Here is a 21,079-nt window from a genome sequence, read left to right on the forward strand (position 1 = left end):
AGAGGTTCTCCGGTTCAATCCTCGGCTGGGGTGCCTTCTGTGCGGAGTCTGCATGTCCTCCCTGTGGTCGCGTGGGTTTCCTCCGGGTGCTCCGGTTTCCTCCCACATCCCAAAGACATGCTGCAGGTGGATTGGACACTCTAAATTGGCCCTAGGTGTGCGTGTGAGTGTGCCTTCTGTGGAAGGTTGGGCGCCGGGCTGGCAACTCGACACCGTAAAACTCCACTGCCATTCAATGTGCGGACAAGGTGATCCGCTGTGGCGACCCCTAACCGGGAAAAAGCCGAAAGAAGAAGAAGAAGAAAAGAAGACAGTGACCCATGATCAGGGCTGACCTTTGTCTTTGGAGCTGTACAGCTGATCACTAAACCACTGTGAACACATCAGCTACTGGAGGAGGCTTTATGGTCAGAAAGTATACCATTGAGCTCTGCTTATTATTTGCCCCATTCTTTCAATATTTAATTTCCACCATGTATCTCTTTATTATAATCATAAAAATAACATCCTTTGTTATATGGTTTTCTTTTGCCTTTTTTAATCCTGATAATATGCTATAAAATATTTAGTAATAAATTTCTCTAACAAACCATCAACAGAACTGACATATTCCTTTAAAACAATTAAAATGATATAGGAACATGAGAAAGACAATAGGCTTCACACTGAACCTATTAAACATACTATGAGTCTTAGATATCTATTAATAGGGAATATTGATGGGCCTTCATTGTTATTATTCAATGTTGTTTTTCTTTTGGGTTTTCCCGGTTAGGGGTCGCCACAGCGGAACTCTGGTCCGCTAATGATTGGCAGTCGATTTTTATGGTGCAGAGGTGCCAGCCCGATGCCCAACCTTCAACAAAGGCACGCCCATTCATGCATGTCTTTTGAATGCCACTCTACTGCAGTGAGGACATGCAGACTCCACACAGAAGGCGCTCCAGCCAAGAATCGAATGGGAGAACTTTTTGCTGTGAGGTGACTACACTCCCGCTGCACCACCGCGATTTCCATTCAATACACATTGTTAAAAAAAGTGGGCACATTACACAAAGACATGGCTAACCTGAACCCATTTAATGGCAGGACAAAATAACATCAGTTCTTCCCAAAACTTACTGTTTACTATTATTCGAAAGGTCACATGCAAATAGATGTGGGAGGGGAATGTGACCAGTAACTATAGTTTCATTGATAAATTGAAAATAATAAATATTTCTTGCAATCATATTAATCACTTTAGAAAAAAAAGAAAGTTAATTCAACCAAAGGACAGTCATTCTGACTCAATTTGCTTCCTCTGATTGTCAACTACTCATTTAATAATTCATAGTTACTATGCTAGTGGTTGAAGAGACCTCTGAGGATCTTAGCCCAGTTTCCCAATTGCCCTAGAGCACACTATGGTTAAGGTTTTGCTCAGTCACAAAGTAGGCAAAAGGAAGAAGACATTCTGAAACCCCATACCACAGGAAGCAGGCCATCGGCTAGTTATAGCCTGTGTCCTCTGTGCTAACTGCCAGACACAAATCTTTTAACTTTTTACTACAGGCTCATGCCAGATGACATCAGTGCATCATGCTACTGTATGGGTAGCATAATAACATATTTAGGAATGTCTCAGGGGACCAAGCAAGTACTTAAATATAGGACAAGCACAATATGTGATAAAACAATGTTTAAACAATGTTTAGAGGTACCCTAGTGGCTTTATTGAAATGGAGAATGATTATTTCATCAGAAAATATTATAGTAAAATTGATTGTAACTGACCTTTAAGTGCAACAAAGAAAAACAGAAAATGAAGCATCTAGATGTATAAAATACTCACATTTCTGAAAATTGTCTGCCATTCTTTAATAGCTTTAATAGAAAGAGGCAATCAGTTTTATACACACTAGTCTTTTATGTATGGACAAAACAGGATAAAATGAATAGTCAATGAAAATTGCAAACTGCAAAGGTCTAAAATATTTCCTTTATACCTAACATGTACTTAACATTCCTTTCAAGGCAACAAACGTGAATGTTTTCAAAACATAGATATATTATGATGTTTACAGTGTTAAACCAAATAATATTTATCTGTCTCTGAAAGTAATGCTTTCAAGTATTTTAACATTATGACATGAAAGAAGAAAATATTCACACACATATTCTAGGCATTGTCATGTTATTGCACTTAGATAATAAAACACAGTATCAGTATCGTTTATAACCTGACATCTCAGTATCTTTCTCTGAAAATTGCACTCGAGGATATAAAACCATTTTGCGGAAATAGCCTTTTACAGTTAAGAAGGAGAAATTGGCAAAAAGGGACAGCAGTGGGGGAAATCAGTTTTGAAAAAAAAAATGTTATCAGTTAAGGAGCTAAAATGACATATCCATCCAACTGAGAGAAAAAAGTATCAGAATGAACTATGTGTACATGTGAAACAATTGCTTAATAAGACAAGCAAGATTCTATTTTATGGAAATTTGTAGGGATTCTTCTGGCTGCTTCTGTATATTCCACATTTTAATTAAAAAAAAGAATGGACTCCTGACTGCCAATTAAAGTGCTCTAATGAAATGGTAAACAACATAATTTGTCAGTAAGATTTATTTCAGGCACTTTGCCATTTATTGAGTACAACTCTCATTGATCAGACTGGATAGGCATTTGAAGGTTTGCAGAATGTACCATAAGAAATAGTGTTCACTGATTAGGCAGACAACACTGTGTTTCATAGACGACTGAAGTGTAAAAGGAAAGGTGCATGTTGATGGCATTATAATTATGACTACAAAATGTTAAAGTAGTTAAGAAGAAAATATGGGTTAGAAAATATAGAGGATTATGATGTATGGTGATCATAACAGACTGATTATGTGTTCAAGACATATACACCAGAAAGTTTAGCTTGAGAGCTGAATCTTAGCATCCATTTTGAGAACACATACTAAAGGGTTATGATCAGGGACCTAATCATAATTTTTTTGTAGTGCATGGAGCTTTATCTGCTTCATGTATTTAGTTACAAGGAAAACTTGACAAGTGTTTTGCCAACTTTCAATGCCATAAAGCACTTAGTGAGCACTGTCAAAAAGACAGTAGAATAAATTCTATTATGCTGGAAAAAGTCAGGGAAACATTACTGGCACATAGCTGGCCTTTGGCATAGGCCAACAAGGCAGTTGCCTAGGGGACGCTCTAGCAGGGACTCTTTTCCAGTAATCTGGATTGCATAGGTAGACTAGGATGGGGGCACAGGGTAATGTTGGTGGGGTGCAGTAGACACCTTTTGCCTAGGGCACCAGTTGACCAAAGGCCAGTCCTGACTGTCACAGATTGCAAACAGAAACAAATCTGTATTTGTATTCTGGCACTGTTGTATGCTGGTTAATACTAACATATTTAGCTGGCTAGCATGATATCTGAGCTTAACAAATGAAGCAGGGGGTGCTTAAAATTTGTTAAGATTGGGTCTTGCACTATTGAAGCACTTGACTGATTTGTCTTTTTCTAGATATTGGAACATAATTACTGCTCTCTATGCAGTACATAAGGGATTATGATCATGTAGCCAATGCTATACACATTATTATATGTTTGAGACATGAATGCCAAGAAATTCAACTCAAGATCAAAGCTCAAGAGGTGAATCTTGGCATCCATGTCAAGAACACGTAATATTAGGTTGGCATTGGAAACCCCTTCATAATTCTTTGTAGTGCATGCAGCTTTGACTGCTGCATGTACGACTAGTTAAAGTAAAAAAAAATGCTAAGTGTTTTGCTATCTTTCAAAGCTGTAAAGCACTTAATGTTTGCTGCCAGAAAGGCAGTGTAATAAAGTCCCTTACATTTACATTCATCTTCAGTGCCTCTCAATTGTCCATATTTTCATAAAATGCCCAGATGTTTACCTCATATGTTGGGTCTGCTCCTTATAACTGTCACGAAAGGAGATACTGCCAGCCTAGCTATCTGGAATTTTGTAAATAATTACGTCATTTGTGAATAACATGATTCATATGCTTGCATTACATATATATATATATTAGAAATGTATGTTATATGCATATCAAACTGCTGGTACAGAAGTGTGTGTTGAAAACAGTTGTAAAGTACTGAGCTTTAAAATGTATCCACAGTATACCCTATTGGAATAGAACAGAAATGTACATACACTATTGTATTGTAACTGTTTAGATGTATATATTTTAAAAGGGAAAATTGGAATACAGATGTTTAACTTGAAAAACTTCAGAAAAACAGTTGAAATTAAATTACTTTATAGCCACACCATAAGAAAGGATGTTATCCTTCAGTTTCAGTGCAATAACAGACAAAATGTCTAGAACTAGAAGATCACTGTATTGTCTTGTAAGTGGTTTTATTATTTATGACTTTCAGGATCTGCCTTAAATCTAAGAAAAGTCTTGTCTAAGTATTTTCATAGGTAGATGCTAAATGCTACCAGCTGCATCAGTGGGGTTTTTACCTGGGATAGAGTTAGATGACAAGAAGTGATGTCATCCTGCAAGCTATCTCAGCAGTAATTTTTGAAATATTAATTTAAGAACTCTCTGTGAGAGACTAAGGATTCTGTACTTTTCTTTGACCTGACAACATCAGCTGGAAGACCCACTCACCACATCTGCCTTGCTTGCTCTGTAAGTAAGTCGACTAGAATATAATAATTCACTAGATATAGTCAGAAATATAGCAAAGCTTGATTTAGATGTTTTTACTTTATTTATTTGAGACTGTCCTGCAATGTCTTAAATATTTCCTGTGATTTTGAAATCTGATGTTACTGTGATTATATACTGAATATTTTCTTGTTCTTTTATTATTTATTATTAAATATAGTTAAACCTTTCACTGTGGCTGATATTTGTGAAATATATGAAAGTTCTGAGATTACTTGCATACTTATTTGGTGATACTGTGGGCCACTCGTAATAGTCTTGCTCTTGGTTAAACTATCATTTATATTGATAGTAACATTAAACAGTAAGATTGGACACCTTTTGTTAAGGACCTTATAGTAGCTGATAAGGATGTGGCTGGTGGCAATGATAACTACCTTATAGTCTGGGCAGAAGGAGGCATAGCTAGTAAACCTGTGCCAGCCTTTCCCAGGTGTGTGTGTGTGTGTGTGTGTGTGTGTGTGTGTGTGTGTGTGTGTGTGTGTGTGTGTGTGTGTGTGTGTGTGTGTGTGTGTGTGTGTGTGTGTGTGTGTGTGTGTGTGTGTGTGTGTGTGTGTGTGTGTGTGTGTGTGTGTGTGTGTGTTTCTGTGTTTAAATCAAACCTCAAGTTGTATGTGTGTTAGCTATTTGGTCAGGGACATGAAGCAATGGGTTGGATAGAAACGGTGCAGGAGGTCTTGGCTTGACCACTCAGCTGAGATCTCAACCTTATAGCTGTGTCAGTGGGGAGTCTTTATGGGGATCAGGAGAAAGAGGGTGAAACCAGCCCCGGACTGACTGCAGTCTCTGTGTACTCTTAACGGAAATTGCAGTTGATGCATCGAGCTGCATCTGGAAATACTATGTGTAACTTGTCATTCTTTAAATTTATGTCCCCCCACTGGTACTAGTGGTGAGGACTGAGGCTCTTTGATTACTGGGCCAGTGGTTGAGAATCACAATAACGTCCATTGCTTTCAGACAAATGAGGATTGGAGACACTAAATCATGACATACATTTAAGTTTCAAACTTAGTATCCTTCAGAAAATCAAGCAAACCCACATCCAGTTATTCTAGTAACTTTCTTGGTTTAGAACAAGAAGTCAGGGGCATGTTATTGACAGACAGCAAGCAGAAACAAATCATTTATTCTACCACTGTCATTTGTACTGGCAGATTTTATTGCACAACACTGGATATGACCTTAACAACTTTAGCAGGGGGGTGCTTTACATTTGTTAAGGTCGGGCCTTGCATTAATTGCTATAAAGCTTAACTGATTTGTCTTTTTTTCAGATATAGGAGCATAATCAGTGTGATCCATACACTACAATATTATTAAGGTCAATAATTCATTAATTGCTTCCAATCATGATTAAAAGAACAATGTGAATATATAAAAAGAGGGAAACCATATAGAGTAGGCACATACATAAACATTTATATTCATAAAATGTAAAATGACCGCAACTTTAACTTAGAAATTTATTAAAATTATTCATGCAGTTAACTGGACATGAAGGTTGTTCTGCTTTGATCCTAATTAATCTTACTGTTTCTTGTATCCATGAGTTTCCTTTTACTATGTTTTTTGTTAAGATGACATACTTTTCTCTTGTTTTTTTTTTTTTCCTTTACAGTTGGTGTAAAACAATATACTGCATAAATAACTAAATAATAATATGTCTTTTAAAAATTAATAGAAGCAGAACAAGCACTAACACTTAAATCTGATATAAGGAATAATGTTATTAAGGACTCTTATGTTACAATGGTGCATATAACAATGCTTTTTTAAGTAAAACAGGTATTGGAAATTAATACCGAAAACTGGAAGGGTAAACCACAGATATAAAGCAAAAGTTCATAGGTTCATAAGCTAGGCTAATGGCCCTGGAGCCTTTACAAGCCTAGCCCATAGGATTACCCTGGCATCGTGCCACCCGACCTTAGTTCCCAGTGCCTCTGTCGAGTAGAGCCACTGGAGTGATCCCCGGGGTGAATTGTCTATTTCCCATCCACTCGTTAAGATTTCTCTTGAAGAGCACCAGTGAGGTGCTCTGTTTGACATATATGGGAAGTCTGTTCCATAGCTTGGGCAGTGTCTGGGTTATGAACCTGTCCCTCCAGCATGTTCTGTTGATTGTGGTAATGAGGTTGAGGTCTCTTGAGCGTGTGGTGCGAAGGGATTGGGATTTCCTTATATGTATAATTTCTAACAGAGCTGGGTCAGACATGGCCTTGTTAGTTAAGCAGAGGTCACCTCTAAGTGCGTAATATGAGACAGAGAATAGAGTTTTTTGAGTCTGTCCATATAGGACAAGTGTTTAAGGCCTAGGATCCTCTTTGTGAGGTACTTTTGTGGCCTCTCCAGTTGTTGCAGGTGTTTAGTGAGGTACATGCCAAATGGGGCATTGTACTTGATGATTGGCCTAATGAGGGAAGAGTAGATGTAGACAATGACCTCTTTCTTCCTGGATGCAAAACCCTTAGTAATGAGATGTGCCACATAGAAGGACTTTCTGACCACAGTGGCAATGTGGTGGTCAAAAGAGAGGTTGCTGTCAACCTGTGTTCCCAGATGTGTTATAATGCCTTCTGTGTTGATTGGAATACCATCGATGTGATAATTCATGGGAACTGGGTTTTTCCGCAAAGGGGATGATGACACATTTTCTGGCATTGAGCTTAAGGTCAATGTTCTGACACAAATTGTTGGTCTCAGTGAGGCTTTTCTGTAGGATGTCAACATCACTTGTGGAGTTAATAATAGATCCCAACTTGCAATCATCTGCGAACTTTGTCAGCCAGAGTTTCTTCATGTTGGCCTGGACTTCAGAGAAGTAGATACCAAACAGGAGAGTACCCAGGACTGAACCCTGTGGGACTCCACTCGTGACTGGTCAGCAATCTTTGAGTCAGCTACTTTCACACTGTGGATTCTATCTGTGAGCCAGTTTGCAACCCACCTAGTGATATAGGGGTTGATGCCTAGCTTAGTGAGTTTTTCTATGATTCCTGAGTGGGGAATGAAATCAAAGGCCTTGGCCAGATCAAGATAGGCTGTATGAACCACCTTGACTTCATCCACAGCTCTGGTAACTGACTCAAAGAAGTCAACCAGGTTGGGCAGACATGATCTACCCTTCACAAAACCAAACTGTGTAGGATCCAGAGTTTAGAGATTCCCTATATCCTTGTTTATTATGTCCATGATGATGCGTTCCATAGCTTTGCATATCAGACTCATCAGGCTAATGGGGCGATAGTTCCCAGGGTCTGTAGTCACTCCTTCTTTGTGGAGAGGGATGACTGTAGGAGTGCACCATTCAGTAGGAACAAAGCCTGAGGTGAGGCTGTGATTGAACAGGGCACACAAGTGAGGTGCCAGTTCACTCTGTAGTTCATGTAGAACACAGTCAGGGATATTGTCAGGTCCCATAGAATTTGTATTCTTGGCCTTGGACAGTGCTGTTTTAACCTGTGCAGCAGTAATACTGGGTACCTGGCAATCTACCGGTATTGTAATTGGTCCTTTGGGGGGAGACGGGCAAAGCTGGCACTGAATCTGTCGGCCAGTATACTGGCAATATCTGTTGGCTCGGTATAGGATGTACCATTGTGCAGTAGCTCAGGGCAAATCTGGGTATTGCCATGGAGATTCTTTACATAACTATAGATGGTCTTGTGGTTGTCTTTGCTATCTGCTGCAATTCTGTTTTCATAGCTAGCTTTAGAGGATTTGATGAGGGATATCAACATTTTGTTGAGGCTGATAAGGGAGTTTTTCCAATCTTGGGACTTCACCTTATTCTGCATCAGTTTCCTCCTTCTGTTGTAGAATTTGTTTATGGCAGGGAACCACCAGATTGGCTTCCTTTTTGGAGGAGAGCATCTTGGTTCTATTGGGTATGGCAAGATCCATTAATTTGTGTACATGTTCGTATAATGCATTGTTATATTATTCGGCAGTCATGCAACTATTCTTCATTTGCATGGGTGCAATGAAGTTAGCCACCTATGTTTTTAGGAGCCCAAAATTAGCTTGGGAGAAGTTTTTCATGGTGGTTATCTTTGCGGGGAGGGATGTGGATTTTGAAGGTGATTAGTTTGTGGTCGGATGTAACCAGGGAGAAGTTGACTATTGGTGTAGAGCAGCAGTCATCTATGTTAGTAATGACCAGGTCAAAGATGCTGCTACCTCTAGTAGGGGTAAGAACGAGATGGTCCAGGGCAATGGAATTAATGAATTCCAGGAAATGTTGGGCAAGCGTATTGGTACATGAGTAGTTTTCTCAGTTAATGGAGGGGTAGTTGAAGTCACCCAGTATGATGAGAGTATTAGGTTGGACCAATGCTTAGGAACATGGAGTGTGAGTCTTGGGACATGGCTGGGGACCTATAGCAGGCTATGACCTGAATTGCTGTCGAACCTGGTGTTAGCTGCACCTGATGTATCTCTGATGCATTATGTTGGGTTACCAGTCTGTAGGTGTGTGCATCCTTTATGAATATGGAAACACCATTGCCTTTGGAGCTTTGGTCCAAGTTCTTGGGCCAGAAGGTGTGGAATGAGTTATAGCCTGGTAATGCAGGAGTGCTTTCTGCTGCTTTGAACCTGGTCTCTGTTACAGCACAAATGTTGATGTTCTTTATTTTTAGGAATGCTTCGAGTGAGTGCATTTTGAGATTTAGACTTCTATCGTTGAGCAGCATGACCCTCAGATTGCATTTGTTTGTAGCTCTTATGGTGGTAATTTGGTCTTTGGAACACCACCTAAAAAAGGCACTATAGGGGTGGCAAGAGCCTTGGCCAATATCCAGAAGTCCAGGGCTGACAGATGCAGGCCATCTCTGTCAAAACATCGAGGTCTGTCAATCATGTCATCCCAGGAAGATAAATACTCGATCCCCTTAGAATGACACCAAAAACTTAGCCAATTGTTGAAATCAATCATTTTCTGCTTGTACTGTGGTATCATTCTGGGTGATGGTAGGATGCTGCTCAGGGTTAAAGTCCTACCAGCCTGGACTCCATAATCTGAGAGCTCCTTCATGTCTCTTGTAGTCCAGGGAGGCACGTCTCAGGTCATTCACACCCACATGTACAATGACAGAGTACAATAAGAGACTTGACTGCATGCGTTATGTGGTGAATCCTGGCACCTGACAAGCAGCTGACTGTTACTTTGTCTTTATTCAACCTAGTGAGTGGGACATCAGTGTGCCTCACTATCGAGTCACCTATGACTAGTGTGTTGAGCATGCTGTTTTACCTTAGGGGCTTTGGTTGAGTGGCACACTGTTTAGTAGAGTTATGAGTCTCATGATTAGTGTTATGGATAGAGCATACATCTTTATTTAAAATGAGGAAAAAGAAAAAAGAATGGTTTCTGTATTATGCTATACCTTATACAACATAAACCATCCTACTGGTAATAATAATATATTGATTATTAGGAAGTGATGTTTCTTGTTATGCATGCATGGATACATGGTAAATATGTTGCAATGTATTACAGAAATGCTGGACTTCAAAATGTCATGATTTTTTTTCTCCCCCAAAGTTGTAACCAATCTTCAAAAGAAGCTTTTCCATAACTCATCAAGGCTAAACTGGATGAAGTTTCATCTGTTCAGCTACTGAACCATGAAGATGAACTGCACATTTGCTATTTTCATATTTGCATAGCCATGCAGTTGGTGTATGCAGGCTCAGGCGGGTATAGGGGATACAGGTTTTCTACCCTGATAAAAAGCTTTGTCTGGGATGAAGAAATGTCTACAATGTTGTGCTAAGCATATTTGCTTGATGAATAGCAACAAGCTGAGTGAGTACAATGCAGAAAACTCAATAACAAAATGTTGCTGGCTTGAAAACAAGGGTTAGCAGAGCTATATGCTAATGACCATATTATGAGCTGTCATGTATGTTAATGTAGAAAAACTAGTAACTTTATACAGCATGTGTGTTTAGATTGCTCAAGTCATAGTTCCACTGCCTGGGCACATCTGGCAGTCCCCTGCACTATATCCCCTGCCACCTCTGTCAAAATACTGACTGTGTGTACCATCTTACATAATAAAATATTTAGAAAACAATTAAAGCAGGGTGACCCACTACAGGGACCATAGTTCCCAGCACTACAGGCCAGAGTAGACGAGACATATGAGGAGTCAGAAGAGAAGCCAAAAGCAGGGATGACCATGACTGACAGAGACAGGCACAATATGCCATGCACTGGCTGAGGCAGTGAAATGCACATACCCTTGCTACATAACTTACGTAAGAGATAAGAGGATACACAGGGTAGCAGTGATGCACAGAAGCAAACCCAAGTGTGTTGACCCATGCATTCCTGGCGACTCTAGTCATCAGACATAGGCCGTCTAAGGTCAGGGCAGTCTTCATACCATTACCACAGGGAGTTAACTAAGCTTTTCTGAGCAAATATTAACATCTTAATTAAATATTAAGAAACAGATAAAGTCGATAGTAAACATGATGATGCCTACATGGGAAGATCAGACCACATGAACCTATATATGATTTCAGTAGATACAGACAGTTATAATGATGCATAGCAGCAAAACTGACTGTGCTTACACATACATTGACTGACCACTCTTTGCGTTAGATATAACCCAAGTCAGACATTCTTGCAGAGGCCAGAGTACTCCCATCCTGATTTATAAAGGTGTGTGAGGAAGCTGTTCTACAGTACGACTACTACAGCATTTAAGTAGAGTAGTCACATATGAAAAATGATGATGGAAACACAGGAAAAACAGACTTTGACTACTTATGCATTGCTTTGGCCAGTCTGTGTGTCAGACATTAACAACCCAATCACAGACTGAGCAAAGGGCAGGGAACAGTTATTATCATCTGCACAGGCGTTTTTACAGAATAAGTCTTTCACTTGAATATGTGTAAGTGTGAGAGCTGAGGAGAAACAGAACAAATTCATCATCATCATCAACCCCCTTTTTCCATTTTCTGCATGGGGTATGAGTGCAGTATCAACTGTCGCCATCTCTCTCTATTCAGTACCACTTGCCTATCTTCTTTGACACTCATGCCTGACTGGCGTAGATCTTCTCTCACACAACAAATTCACCTCTTTGCTGGATGTTCTTGTTTCCTCTTGTCTTCTTCCTGTATGGCTCTAATATTTTTCACTAGATTGCCTTCTGTTTTACTACCAAACCATCATGACCTATTCTCTTTAATCTTTTCTTCAACTGGAGCTACTTTGGCTTCTGGTCTTATGTCCTCATTTCTTTATCTGCCCCATAGTGTGTATCTTACCACCATTTTCAGGCACTTCATCTCCAGTTTGTACCGAGCTGAACTCAGGTGGGCTACCAGACAGCACTGTGAGCTGAAATGCCAGATGACTAGAGGCTTCTGAGCTTCCGAAAAAACATAAGTTTCCTGTTTTTGCTTATTTATACCATTTATTGCACTTTTTGTCTGCTGCCTGCTTTTATACTGTATTTGTTTACTGTGTACTAAACTACACTGTTATACTGCAACTGCCTGCTACACTGTGCCTGCAAAAATCACATTTTATTGCTGTTTTCACGGTTTAGCAAGCTTACCAACCAAAAAGAAAGTATTCTAGATTGGATCTTAATAAATAGCCAACCCCACACATATATGTCCGTGACCGCTCCAAATGACCTTAGTGATCACCTCATCACATATGTAAGGAAAAATAAAACAGGTTTCTATACAACTCCCATGTATAGGTCAGTTAGAAACAAGAAGCAGTTCGACCTTTCAAAGTTTCTGACAGAACTCAAATCCTGTAACTGGGCTACTCTAAAGTATCTCCCTCTTGAGGAGGCAGTATCAAGTTTTAATACTACCTTCCTAGCCATACTTGATATATCATCTGCTCTCTTAATAAAACCTATAAAATAAACATGCTCCTAAAAGATTAATCAAAACTAAAACAAACATTGCTCCCTGGCTTACTAAAGAAACTAGATCTAAAATTAAAATTAGAAACAAATCATGGGAAATATGGCGCACAACCAAATTACCCCTAGACCGCATAAAATTCCAGCAGCAAAGAAATGCAACAAAAAAATCTATACTAGCTGACAAAAAAAACTACTATTGCCAACTACAAAATAAACACCAAAGCAACCCTCAAAAATTCTGGGCTGGTCTTAATAAATTTCTTCATCCAGGCAAATCCTCCACTCCTACCCCAGAGAAGGTATCTGATAAAACTCCAATAGAGGTAGCCAATACCTTTAACACTTTTTTCACGGATACTATCCAAACCTTAGCCAACCAACTATCTGCTACCTGCTGCCCAGAAACCGAAAACATCCCAGAAACCATACCTACTTTCAATCTACAACCTGTCACCACTTCCATTATAAGATCCTTACTAAGAAAGCTAAAACCAACTACCCTCTCTGCAGACCTACTCCCAGCCGAATATTTACAAGTAGCTGCTGATGTCATAGCCTACCCCATTACTATACTAATTAATCGTACCATCACAGAATCGAATATCCCCACAATTTGGAAAATATCCCACGTTATCCCACTCCATAAGGGTGGTTCATCCACTGAATTATCAAACTATAGGCCAATAGCCATAATGTCCCCCCTGGCCAAAATTATGGAAAAATGCATACACAAGCAACTACTTCACTATCTTACCCAGAACAAATTGCTGACCAGTTCACAACATGGTTTCAGACCCAGCCATAGCACAACTACTGCCCTACTCTCTTTTATGGATACCATAAATCAAAACCGCAACAACAAAAATATATCATCTGCTCTCTTTCTGGATCTCTCAAAAGCCTTTGATATGGTCAACCACCAACTACTTCTTAATACTCTAAAGAATCTCCACCTGGACAACCTAACATTGGGCTGGTTCAATGCCTATCTCTCAGGTAGGAAACAAGCAGTACTCTGGCACAATAAACTCTCCAACCTCCTACCTAATACCATTGGAGTCCCTCAAGGATCCATACTAGGACCACTTCTTTTTTCAGTCTTTATCAATGACCTGCATAAAGTCATCCCTGAAGCAACCTGTATACAATACGCCGATGATTCGACATTACTATGTTCAGACACATCTCTAGATAAAACTCTAGCCAAAACTCAATCCTGCTTTACAGATGTAGAAAACTGGCTATCAGGACGACAGCTAATCCTTAATCCAAAAAAGACCAAATTACTACTCTTCCATCCAACCCATAAACTCCCCAACACTACCTTTACCATACAATCAAACAACGGTACGATTATCACTCCAGACCCCTATACTAAACTATTAGGAGTTACCATTGACAATAAACTCAAGTTTGATACACATATTAATCTTACTATTAAAACCGTGAATAAGAAACTAGGGTCACTATATAGAATCAAATCCTTTCTAACTCCAATGACAAAAGTGACCATTGCCCGCACACATTTGCTCTCTACACTTCTTTATGCATCCCCTGTACTCACCAAGCTTAACAAAACCGAGCTAAATAAACTATCATGTTCTTATAATCACATTGCCAGATTTGCTACTGGTACGCCGCATAAAACCCATCACTGTAATAACCTAAAATACCTGGGATGGATAGAACTTCCAAACCTCCTTCAGCAAACCCAACTTATCGAGGCATTTAAAATACTCAAATATCTGGATAAATCTCCAGCACTAAAGAACCTAGTCATACCATATACCAATCTAAACAGCCTACGTTCCTCTAACATTCCACTTATTCATAAAGTAAGATCCTATAACTCAGGTGGTGATGCTCTATTTGCCAACGTCACTGCCAAAATATGGAACTCCCTTCCTTCTAGTATCACCAACATTACCTCCCTATCCCACTTTAAAAAAAGTCTAATCCAATATTACAAGTCTCACTGGCTATGCCAATGCTCACATCCTGACTAACCCCCATTCTATGTAGCTGAATCTATCTTTTATCCTCTCTCTACATATTACTCTGGTAGTATGCTGTGACCTCCTTCTGTTCCAGATCTATCAACCTTGTAATCTAAAACCTCTTTACCTACTATTATCTTTACACCTCTCTAAGGGGCCAATCGAAAATTTTATATTAACATCTTTTCTGCTTGTATTGATTACATCCACAGTATGACTTTGCGACCTGCAACTCCAGTCGTTAAAAAAAAAAAAAAAACTTTTTGCTCCTCACTTGTTTTTTTTTTTTTTTCATATAACCAATTGTACTATTATGTAACAATGTAATTCTCATGTATATAAATAACTCTCAATGTGGAGCTTTTCTCCCCGGGCCTCCGCTGAAAATGGACATGTATCCAGTCGGATTATCCCGGTCAACAAATGTAAAATAAAATAAAATAAATAAATAAATTCTTGTTGTTTCCACTGTTTGTTAAATATTTACTGGCATTTTTTCACTGTTTCAAACTATCTGTTATGCCTGCTATGGTTTTTCCACCAAGCAATACTTAATTAACTGATCTGTTAACTGTTTAAATCATTCTTTAGAGCATCCTGGCTGATTTTCTTCTATTTTAAATTTTTTTTCAGTGTCTCACAGCTGTTTTTCTGCTGTGTCAAATATTCTTTAGTGTTTCTCACTGAAACTATGGTAGCTAGTGGCTGTAGCATAGTCCGGATCCAGGCCTGCTGCTTCTGGAACTGTTTATAGTGGTTTGTTTGTTCTCGGCACATTTTCCAGGCCATCTAGGATTGGAAGGGGTCTATCTGCACTTTTGTGAGAGAATTGTGTTTGATTGGCACATTACTGGTAAATGTAGGCCAGTTTATGGCTTGGAATAAGCATCCTAATTTATTTTATTTTTATTTTATTTTATTTTACATTTGTTGACCGGGATAGTCCAACTGGTTATATGTCCATTTTCAGCAGAGGCCCACGGAGAAAAGCTCCACATACCAAAAAAGAGACAGTACATACATCACTGAGTGATAAACTCAGACAGACATGTTTAGAAAAATATAGACAAAGAATACAGGCAGATATCAATATACACAATATGCAGATTTACATCTGATTGGCAAAGACGTAACAGAAAATGTGAACATAGAATACAGTCATATCTCATAATTCACAATGCTTAGACATTCAAATGCTATGAGGCATAGATACTTGGCTAAACAGCAGGTTGGGTAGCAAGACATGTATTAGTGAAGTTGTTACTCAGGTTTAGAGCAAGAGCACAGCCAATGAGATGTGAGGTTTTTTTTGTTTTCTTTTAAATATGGGTAGTGAGGTTTACTTGGTAACGGTAATAGGGAGCAGATTCCAGACTTTACTGGTTGAGTTGGCAAACATAGCATCACCTGCAGAGTTGTTGGATTTTTGGGTCAGTATCATTAGTTTATCAGCTGAGCATAATGGCCTGGGGGCACTATGAGGGGTGAAAATATTTTCGAGGGCAGGGATGTTAGGTTGATGGAGTATTTTATGTGCTACTATAAGCTGGTCGAATTGTAAAAGTGTAAGATACTCTAGCCATCCCAGTGCTTTGAGGTTCTGGCAATGGTGGGTCTTGAAAGCCATACCTGTAGCGAATCTGGTTATATGATTGTAACATCCTGATAATTTGTTGAGATCGGTTTTGGATAGGTTGGTGAGTACAGGTGAGGCATACATAAGGGTAGAGAGGAGGTGTGATCTTGCAATAGCTACCCTAGCTAGGGGGGTGAGTAATGGTGTCATTGCTAGATTTGATGTTGAAGGAAGGAGGAGGAATTCTACGGTTAGGGGGGAAAAGTAGTAGCTTGGTTTTGTTAGGATTTAGAAGCAGGTGGCGATTATCTAGCCATGTTTCTACCATGCTGAAAGTGGTCTGGGTGAGGTTTAGAAGTTGTGTAAGAGAGGAGGCGGAGCATATTAACATTGAATCATCTGCATATTGGATGCAGGTGGCTCCTGGGATGATGGTGTGCAAATCATTGATAAAGATATAGAAAAAAAGGGGACCTATTATGGACCCTTGTGGGACACCTAGGGTTAGAGGAAGTAGGGTTGACAGCTTGGTCTGCCTTAAGACAGCCTGCTGTCTACCATTTAGGTAGGAGTGAAACCACTGTATTGCGTGTTGGTCTAAACTGATGGTTTGTAGGGTACTGAGCAGTAGCTGACGGTTGACCATATCGAAAGCTTTTGACAGATATAGGAAGAGTGCTGAAGATAGTTTGTTGTTGTTACAATAAAGACTGATGACATTAGAGAAAGATAGAAGAGCCATGGTGGTACTGTGGAATGGCCTAAAGCCATGCTGAGAGTCGGCGAGCTTTCTGTTTTGAATAAGAAAGTGCATGATTTGTTTGTGTATGCATCTTTCCATGATTTTAGCTAGTGGTGAAAGAACGGCTTTAGGTCTAAAGTTAGAAAATTCTGTGGCACTTCCTCCTTTATGGAGAGGCATAACATGTGATATTTTTCATATTGCTGGGATGGATCCTTCTGAGAAGGATCTGCTTGATCAGAATAGAAATGGGAAGTGCTATGGCATCAGCTCCTTTTTGAAGATATTCAGCTGGGAGGTGGTCAGCAGCTAGTGTAGTAGGTTTTAGCTTTTTGAGTAAGGTCTGGATCAGGTTGGTAGGTACGGTTTGAAAGGTAAAGGTGGGTTGGATGCTGGGTGGATCAGGGTTAGATGTGCCAGAGCTGGTGTTTGTGTCTGATGGAGTGAGATGGGTAGCTAGAGACTGGATATTTTCAGTAAAGAAGGAGTTGAAGCGGTTTGCAATTTCAACAGGGGATTTATCAAGGGCAGCTGATGGGGTAGGAGTGGTGGAATGGCCTGGGTGGAGAAGATTGTTAATACCAGCCCAGTACATTTGAGGTTTTAGCTGATATTTGTGTTGTAGAATAACATATTTTTTGGTCTGGTTCCTTAGCTGCCAGTATCTTACTTGGTCCATAGGGGCTTTGGTAACATGCCACCTAGCCCAGCCATTGTTTCTTAGTTTAATTTTGTTTTTTGTTTCTTTAGATAACCATGGTGCAACCGTGGCTTTTACATGGATGGTATGGGTAGGAGCATGGTGGTTATGGATAGCCAGAAATTTGGTACTGAAGTATTCAACTGCTTCTTGTAATGGGAGTCATTTCAAGACATTCCAGTTACATGCTTTGAGTTCTTTTTGGAAGTTGTTAAGGTTAAAGTTCCTGACGTTTCTTATAGTTTTGTAGGTGGGCTGGTTGGGAATGTCGGCTTTGAGACTAATAATATAGCTATGGTAGTGATCACTTAGATTATTGGGTAATGTACCTGACTTGTACTTTTCGGGGTGGCTGTTAATAAGTATCCAATCGAGGATACTATATTTGACTCTATTTTCTCATTGTTCCTTTTGAATTTGTTAGAGTTTTTTTTTAAGGTTTAGCTTTTGGTATTTAGGCCCAGCATCTGATGTCGCACAGCACGGCTCACTAACACTCAATTATGTGCCAAAGCCAGACAGTTAAATTCAACAAATTTTCCCTTAAAACCCAAGCAGAAATATCTGTTCACCAAGCTTCTCCATGATCATTTCTGAAAAGCCACCCCTAGTAACAACAGCCTTCAACCTAGCATTATGGACAGTTGGACTACCTTTGTTTCTCCTGCCAGCCTTGTTGACTTGGGTATCTTGAGGCAGGTGGCAATTGCCTCATGTACACAGACAACCCTCTACTAATAACACAGTCTAGTACAGAGTGTGAGAGTTGTATTTACACCAAGAATCAAGAATCCATGCTCTATCTCACTCAAAACAGTAACACAGAGAAGGCCATCAACTCACAGACCACAACCTGTTCACATAGTTCCACTACTCATACAAACAGGACGCATTAAACATGTAAATCCACACACTCGGAGGTTCTTTCAAAAAACTTACTGAAACACCAGAGACCTCCAAAACACAAGTCTGCTACAGCTAACACAGTCTCCATAGCACCCATGACACATGGCAACACAGGGTCCCACCCACCAAGCCCGTAAGGTGTAACACTCAAAAAACAAGTTTTCTTGGCTTTGTAGACTCAGTAGTGAGACACAAGGATGTCCCACTCACCAAGATGGACAAGAAAAAAGTCGCAGTCAGCTGCCTGTCTGATGCCAGGATTCGCCAAATCACGCATGCACTCAGGTCTCGCAGCAACAAGTACCATTATGATTCAGTCATAGTTCATGTTGATATGGATGACATGAGACATACCTCACTGGCCTATATAAAGATAGACATGATCGAGCTCTCTGAGTATGTGTTCCAGGCAGGTATGTCCCTAGCCTTGAGCAGCAAACTACCCTCACCTAGAATGATGCCACAGTATAAACAAAAAATGATTGATTTCAATAATTGGCTAAGTTTTTGGTGTCATTCCAAGTAGATCCAGTTCCTGTCTGCCTGGGAAGCTATGGTCAACAAACCTCGCTGCTTTGTGAGATACAGTTTGCACCTGACACCCCTAGGCTTTTGTCTGCTGGCAAAGGCTCTTGCCTCCCTCATAGTGCCTTTTTAGGCAAGGTCTAGAAAACAACATTACCAATGTAAAATTAACCAATCGGAACAAAATAAGGTTTTTGCTACTAATGCTAGGAGCTTAAACCAAAAACTGCACTCCATGGAAGCAATTCTATCACTAGAATATGTAAATGTCTGTACACTCACATAAACATAGTTTGAGGCCTCACAGTGTACCCTAACCCTGCAAGACTGCAATGCCTTCCACACCTTTAGACCACAAAAGGAACATGTGAAAACCAAAGGAGGTGGTGTTTCATTCTATATTAGAGATAAACTCACCTCACATCTAGTTAGACTTGACAACACAAAGGAGTTACTCCAGGTCCAGGTTACAATGGGTAAGACCCCCATTAAAGTCCTAGCCAGTTACAGATTCCTCCTCTCCATGGGTCATGGATTTCATGAAGCCTACTTAACCAAATTGAAGACAATCAAAATTTTACCAAGCACACTGGTTATGGGTATTTCAATTATCCCACCATCAACTGGGAAACTTACTCTAGCCCAAACTCACTAGCACAAAAGTTCCTTGACTTTGTGAATTCAAATGCCCTGGAGCAAATTGTCCATACCCTGACAAGAGGAACAAACATTCTAGATCTGGTCCTCACCAACATGTCAAACAGGTGCACTGCTGCAACAAATCTGTCACCTTGAAACTGACACTAACACCAGAACTTACAAAGGATGAAATCAAAACAAAAAAATTTCACAAAACTATACCCACCTAGGTGAAGGGATAAATGCATACCAAGCCCCACCCCAAGCTGAATGTGGTAACTATGCCGAAGCTTAAACTAAAGCCCTGTACAATCGCTTGCATAAGTGTATAAACTCGGCTGTATCAGATAGAATGAAAGCCAGAGCCCCAAGTAAAATCAAGCTGCAATGGTGGACCTCCAGTATCAGCAAACCCTACAATAAATGCAAAATTTTCTGTCCAAGAAAACAAAGACAAGGACCCAACAATGGAAAAGCACCCTCCTCAGCCTTAACAGGCAAATAAGACAACTTGCCAAATTGTCCAAGAGCTCCTTTGACGGAAACCTAGCAAGAACTGCCAAGGATAACCATAAGGCCTTTTCCAGCTATGTAGGTAACCTAAAGGGTAGGACCAAGCATGTACAGAACTGGTAGCCAATGGTATCACACTCAGTGACCCCACAGAGATAGCAAACCTGCTATCAGATAGGTTTGGTGAAAATTTCACTCCCTTATCCCATTCTAACTTACAACAACCCCCCCCCCCCCCCCCACACACACACACCTTATATATCTGAAGAGCAAATCCTCAAAGCCCTGTCCATGGCAAAAAAACATGGCCTCTGTGGGACCAGATGATATCCCAGGCTGTATTCTAAACAGGCTAAAACATAAACTAGCATCACCACTGTACTCTTTCAATTATAGCCTAACCACAGGGTTTATTCCTGTTGAATGGAGAACAGCTACAGTTATTCCCATCTACAAAGGTGGCCTAGCAACAGACTCAGGGAATTACAGACCCATACGCCTGACCAGTCTCATCTGTAAGGCCATGGAATGTATCATTATGGACCTCATAAATAAAGATACAGTTGACCTCCAAACTCTGGAGCCTACCCAGTTTGGCTTCATGAATGGCAGAACCTGCCTGTTAAATCGAGTGGATTTCCTTGATAGTCTGACCAATGTCATTGGTGAGGGCAAACCTGTGCACACAGCATACCTCAACTTGCAAAGGTAGTGAACACAATCTCACATTCAGGCACTACCAATAAACTTAGCAAACTGAATGTAAACCCCTTTGTTGTAAGATGGATTGCCAACTGGCTCACAAACCAGACACATACTATCAAAATTGGTGATTCCAGATCAACCAGCAGACCCGTTACCATTG

Source organism: Protopterus annectens, chromosome 1.part0, assembly GCF_019279795.1.
Source record: "Protopterus annectens isolate FY-2018-M chromosome 1.part0, PAN1.0, whole genome shotgun sequence".
Taxonomy (NCBI): domain Eukaryota; kingdom Metazoa; phylum Chordata; order Ceratodontiformes; family Protopteridae; genus Protopterus; species Protopterus annectens.